The following is a 6,424-nucleotide window of genomic DNA, read 5'->3' on the forward strand; positions in this document are numbered from 1 at the left end:
TAAAATTACAAAAACCTACACGTTGTATTAAATTATCCCAAAAAATTATATAAAATTAATTAAAAGTTGGGCTAAACCACTAAATTTATATTTTATTTTCCTTATTTTCAAATTTGTATTTTATTATAAGTTGATGTTGAACTTTTAAAACTCTTCAGAACCTTAGAAGCAATACGAGGGTTTGAGTGAAAAAAAAGCGTGAGACAGAGTGAACTAAAATACGAGTTTAAACATGGAAATAAATTTTATAACGTTCATAAATTCTCAACTTAAGTCGTTACTAAAAGAAAAGTTGAAATTGTAACACCCATTAATTTTATTATTATTTTTTTTTAATTTATTTTATTTAGTTTATTTTGTAATTATTGAAATTTTAATTGATTTATTTAATTTAATTTAATTTAATTTAATGAAAATAAAAATAATAATAATGATAAAATTGGGTAAAAAAATATTATTTGGATTTAATTGAAATTGATTTTGAGAAAAATGGGTGAAAATTTGGATTCTCGGGGTATTTTTGAAAAGAAAATCGGAAATCGGGGGTCAAAACGTAATTTAGAAAAGTTGTGCCACGTCAGCACCACGTCAGCAGCCACGTCAGTGGCCCGGTCAGCAGCCCCAGCCAACCAGGACGCGCCGCGTGGCAAAGACACGCTGGCCAGGGGACAGGCCACGGGGGCAATCCGCGTGCACGCGATCGAACGGCCCAGATCCGTTCCCGCGCGCACGGACGGCCTAGATTCAATCAGGGACGAACGGCCCAGATTGCATTGCGATGAACGGCCCAGATTTAATCCCAATTAAATCGCGATCGAATGGCCCAGATTCAATCTTGATGGACGGTCAAGATTAAAAGGCGAATGGTATAAATACCCCCACCCACACCTGACCAAAGAAACCTTAGCCGCCAGTGCTCGCCGGAGAAAAAGAACCAGTCTCCGGAGGAGCCCGCCGTCGCCACCCGCCGCCGCACCGGGGAAGTTTCCGACCGCCGATCGAGGTAATTTTTCTTCTTCTTGCTCGTTTTTCGACGTTGAGTCTGCCTATGGCCAAACCGGAGCCAAACCACCAGCCAAACGGCCGAAACCCAGCGGCGCTGCCGTGCCCCTCCTCGGTTTTTGCCTCCGATAAGGCCCTTCCCGGCCTCCGTTCGATGCAAATTTTATACCACTGTGATCACCGTTCTTTTCTCTACAGGTTGATCGGAGCCAAACATCAAAACGCGACTCACGCCGGAGGAGCTGCCGCACCCGAGAGCACCGCCGTCGGTAAGTTTCGGTTTTTCGTGATTTTTTGGCCCACTGAGGGCCCTAGGGTTGTTCTATCACAGGGACCGATGCAAGCGTGGCCGAATTCGGCTGAAAACGGCCAACCCAAGGAGAATCGCCGCTATGCCAGAATTGCGATATTGGCCGAAAGGGGCCCTGGGTCTAATTTGAGATTTTTTGGGATACGTGCAGGTACCAGTAGTGCGTTTCAGTTCCCCAGAAAAAATTCACGAAAAATTAGGGACAGCCTGTAGGCGCACTGTAGAGCCATATTCAGACCCCGAAACAAGTAAGGACCTCTCACCCTATTTCCTATTACGGTATTAAAGCTTAATAAATAATTAAACTGTACTGTGTGACTTTATAGATGTATAATTGATTAAGGTTGCCAATGGAGCCCGAGTCTGATACTGTGTTGGTCTGTTATTGTTTGATTTAATTTCCATTATTAAATGCAGCATGATGTTTGATGTAATTATATTATGGTCTCGTATGCGTGAATCATGTTTTTTTTATTATGGTTGGTATTATGCTTAACCCGATACTGTGTTATCTTATTTGGTGTCGATGACTGGTTTACATGTTTGTATATGATTGGATGGCTGAGACCAAGGAAAAAGGCAAAAAGGTTATGTGAATTGATAAATGGAAAATGTGGACAGCCTGACTAGATATCCTGGGAGATGGTGGACGGACCGGATCCGTAAGGAACCCTACCGGGAACGTGGTCTCTCATACCGGACGGGGTATGGAGACTTTATGTGTTTTGGCGCCCATACCGGACGGGGTATGGGGACGGCCCGTTTCACCCTCATATCGGACGGGGTATTGAGGTTCATGGTTTTGGCGCCCATACCGGACGGGGTATGGGGACGGTCCTGGAATTAAGTTGTAAATGTTAATGGTTCACCGGTAGCGAGACCCCTATGGATCCCCATGGATACTAGTAGGCTGGTAAATGAGAAAAAATATGTTGTGTAATGATTGAAATGCAAAGGTGTGGTAAGTATTATGTTATACAGTTCATATGATTTCATGATGATGATAATGTTATTGCTTTCGTATGTTGTTTTATGAACTTCACCGAGATAAGTGGACAGTAAATGATTTTATTATTGATAAAAGAATTTGTTATAAATTATGCTCCATTGGTCTTTTTGTGTTTTCTACCCACCTTTACCTCCGTGGCGGTGAGATAGTATGATGTCTTTACTGGGCTGGTGTAGCTCATTCCTTATTTAACCATTTCATATCAGGAGGACATTGTTCCCGAGCTCGTTCCGTAGGAAGACGGTGAAGGGGACGCCTAAAGACTCTGTAGTTATATTTATAGTTTTTATTTTCGAGTTTCTCTTTTAGTTAGTTTGTTCTTTTATACTTTGAGCACGTTTTTGGTTTTAGTGTAAGGGATGTTAATCAAAATTTTTATTACGCTTCCGCATTTGATATTTTTAACACATATATTTCATTTAAATTTCCGGGGCCATTACAGTTGGTATTAGAACCGCGTTCCCCGGACCCATCCCTTACACTATAAAACTTGGAAAAATATTCACCGATAAATCATTACTCAACCATTCCTTATGAAATGCAGGTGCAAAGAAATGAGGAGAGGAAGACCCCCACTAAACCGAGCGGCCCGAGATAATTCTCTTCGGGAGGATGTAGACAGGCTATTTGAGATGATGGAAGGATTCATAGCTGCCCAGCAAGGGCGAGAGGAGAGAAGGGAGTTACCCGAACCTCCCCCACTACCACGGGCTGAGCCACCGCTACAGCAAGCGGATCCCGAGCCACCCCGACACGAGCCTGCTCCTCCATAGTACCACCCGGCACCACTACCGCAGTACAACCCGGTGCCCCAGCCACGGTACTACCCGGCACCGCCACAACACGACCCAATGCCCCCAGCATATCAGCAGGTGCCACCACAGGACCCCCCAGTCTATCCCCAGCCGGGTCCAGTCCCTCCTCCATGGGACTCCGCTCCTTCCTTGATCGACTCAGACTACATAGAGAGGTATAGGAGACTGAACCCCTCCACATTTGCAGGAGGATCCTCTTTCGAATGGGCCGAGTACTAGCTGGCAGAGACTGAGAGAGCTTTTAGGATCTTGGGAGTAGTCCCTGAGCAGAGAGTTGCCCTTGCTTCCTTCATGTTGGTAGGGAAAGCAGGACGTTGGTGGGAGCTCAAGCAGGCCACCCTGCCTATACCAGTCACTTGGGAGTAGTTCCTAACGGCATTCCATGTGGAATATCTCCCTGAGCACATCCGACATCTAAAGGAAACAGAGTTTGTTCAACTAGTTCATGGAAACATGACAGTATCAGAGTATGCTTGTAAGTTCCTCGAGCTGGGCCGATACTCCCTGGAGACATTGATGGATAAGGGTAGGAAGGCCAGGAGATTCCAGTCGGGTCTCTGCCCAGAGATCAGGCAACACTTAGTAGTACTGGAGCTCAATACATATTCAGCAGTCCTAGCAAAAGCACAGATCGTGGAAAGAAGCTTCAGCACCCGTCCTCAGCCAGGAGGGAGTTCCCGACCCTCAGCTCCGTTCCGCATGCCAGCACCCACGGCGCCTGCCCAACCAAACAAGAGGCCCAGACCAGCCATCCAGGCCCCTCCTCAGGCTCTAGGGGTAGTATGTGGGAAGATTTGTCAACACTGTGGCAGAGATCACGGGGACCGACCCTGCTACCGCCTCAACAACACTTGTCGCATTTGTGGCAGTGCCCAGCATTATGCCAGAGAATGCCAAAGGAACCAGAATCAAGGGAGGCCTCCTATCTAGGACAGAGCATACAACCTTACCCAGCAGGATGCCGACACCGACTCGGATGTGGTACAGGGTATGTATATTATCTGTGACGGTATGGCTCATGTTTTATTTGATACTGGTGCATCGCACTCTTTTGTTTCACATGTTTTTGCTTCTAAAATTAATGTATCACCTGATAAACTTGAATCACTGTTGTTTGTGTCTACTGCTGGGGGTGAAACACTACTAGAGGAAGCTATCTATAGGGCTTGTGCCGAGGAGATAGCAAATAGGAAGCTGAGTGTAAACCTGATAGGGTTAGACACAGGGGATTTTGATGTAATCTTAGGAATGGATTGGCTAGTGGCATATCACGCCACCATAGATTGCTTCAACAAGAAAGTTGTATTTAATCCTCCTAACGAGGAGCCATTTACAAATTAATAAAATTATTCAGCACGTATTCCTTGATGGCAAGTTTTCTTAACTTCTATTGTCTTAATCTTGTTGTTTTCTCTTACTAGGCAAACCCAAGAGGGAAATTTGTACTCAAGATATTCCTGTAGTCCGAGACTTTTTAGATGTGTTTCCGGACGAACTCCCCAGTCTGCCAGTGGACAGAGAAGTCGAGTTCACTATAGATCTACAGCCAGGTACCCAGCCCATTTCGGTTGCTCCTTACCGCATGAGCCGCATTGAGATGGAAGAGCTGAGGAAACAGATCACTGAATTGCAAGACAGTGGTTTTATTAGACACAGTGTGTCCCCTTGGGGTGCCAGAGTCACTTTTGCAAGGAAGGGAGATGGAACGTTGAGACTGTGCATTGATTACAGATGATTGAATAAGGTCACGATCAAAAACAAGTATCCCCTTCCCCGGATTGATGACCTCTTTGATCAGCTGCAGGGTGCACAAGTCTTCTCTAAAATAGATCTACGATTAGGTTACCACCAGGTGAAGATAAGAACAGAAGACATCTCTAAGACGACCTTCTGAACCAGGTACGGACACTATGAGTTCCTGGTCATGCCATTCGGGCTAACCAATGCCTCGGCAATCTTTATGGATCTAATGAACAGGGTTTTCAGAGAGTTCTTGGATCAGTTTGTCATTGTGTTCATCGATAATATCTTAGTCTACTCAAAAAGCAGAGAAGAGCATGTTCACCATCTGGCCCAAATTTTGCAGGTCCTTAGAAACAAGAGGCTATATGCGAAGTTGAGTAAGTGTGGATTCTGGCTTGAACAGACTGCTTTCTTAGGACACATCATATCGAAGGAAGGGGTATCAGTGAATCTTGAAAATGTTGAAGCGGTACTTGGTTGGGAGAAACTGACTCAGTTAAGGAAATCCGTAGCTTCCTGGGAATGGCAGGTTATTACCGCAGGTTCGTTGAAGGATTCTCCAGTCTAGCAACTCCTCTAACCTGACTCACAAAGAAGAATGCCAAGTTCGAGTGGAATGAAGACTGCGAAAGAAGTTTTTCAGAATTAAAGAAGCGGCTGGCCACTGCACCCGTGCTAGCCTTACCGAGTGGATTGGGAGGATATACAGTTTATAGTGATGCCTCCTATCTGGGCCTGGGTTGTGTCCTGATGCAACATGGAAAGGTTATAGCATACGGGTCCAGACAATTAAAGAATCATGAGAAGAACTATCCCACCCATGACTTGGAACTTGCCGCAATCATTCATGCCTTGAAAACCTAGTGCCATTATTTGTACGGAGAGACATTTTAGATCTATACCGATCACAAGAGTTTGAAACATATATTCACTCAGAAGAATCTCAACATGCGTCAGAGAAGGTGGATGGAACTCCTTAAGGACTATGATTGTGACATCTTATACCATCCGGGTAAGGGTAACGTGGTAGCAGATGCCCTCAGCAGGAAAAGTGCAGGTATCTTAGCCCATTTGATGCTTCAGAATGCAGACCAATTGGGGCCACACAACAGGTTCGACTTCATGATCTGAAGAGAGTCACATGTTTGGGCCGTCTGACAGTCCAGCCCGAGTTAATTTAGAGAATAAGGGAAGCCCAGACAGTTGACCCCGCCCTGATAGCCCGCAAGAAGGATGCAGAACAGGGAGGGAGCTCAGAATTCCGAATATCTGCCGATGGACTACTTCGTTTCCAAGACAGGGTGTGTGTCTCAAATGATAGTGAGTTAAAAAGGGACATCATGACAGAGTCCCATGGCTCGAAGTTTGCCATGCATCCAGGAAGCACCAAAATGTACCAAAGCATGTGACCCCAGTTTTGGTGGCATGGGATGAAGAAAGACATAGCCGACTTTGTATCTAAATGTTTGGTATGTCAGCAGGTCAAGGCAGAGGATCAGCGCCCAGGTGGGTTACTTCAGCCTTTACCGATCCCGGAATGGAAGT

Source organism: Carica papaya, chromosome 3 (assembly GCF_054855325.1).
Source record: "Carica papaya isolate Zhongbai chromosome 3, ASM5485532v1, whole genome shotgun sequence".
Taxonomy (NCBI): Eukaryota; Viridiplantae; Streptophyta; class Magnoliopsida; order Brassicales; family Caricaceae; genus Carica; species Carica papaya.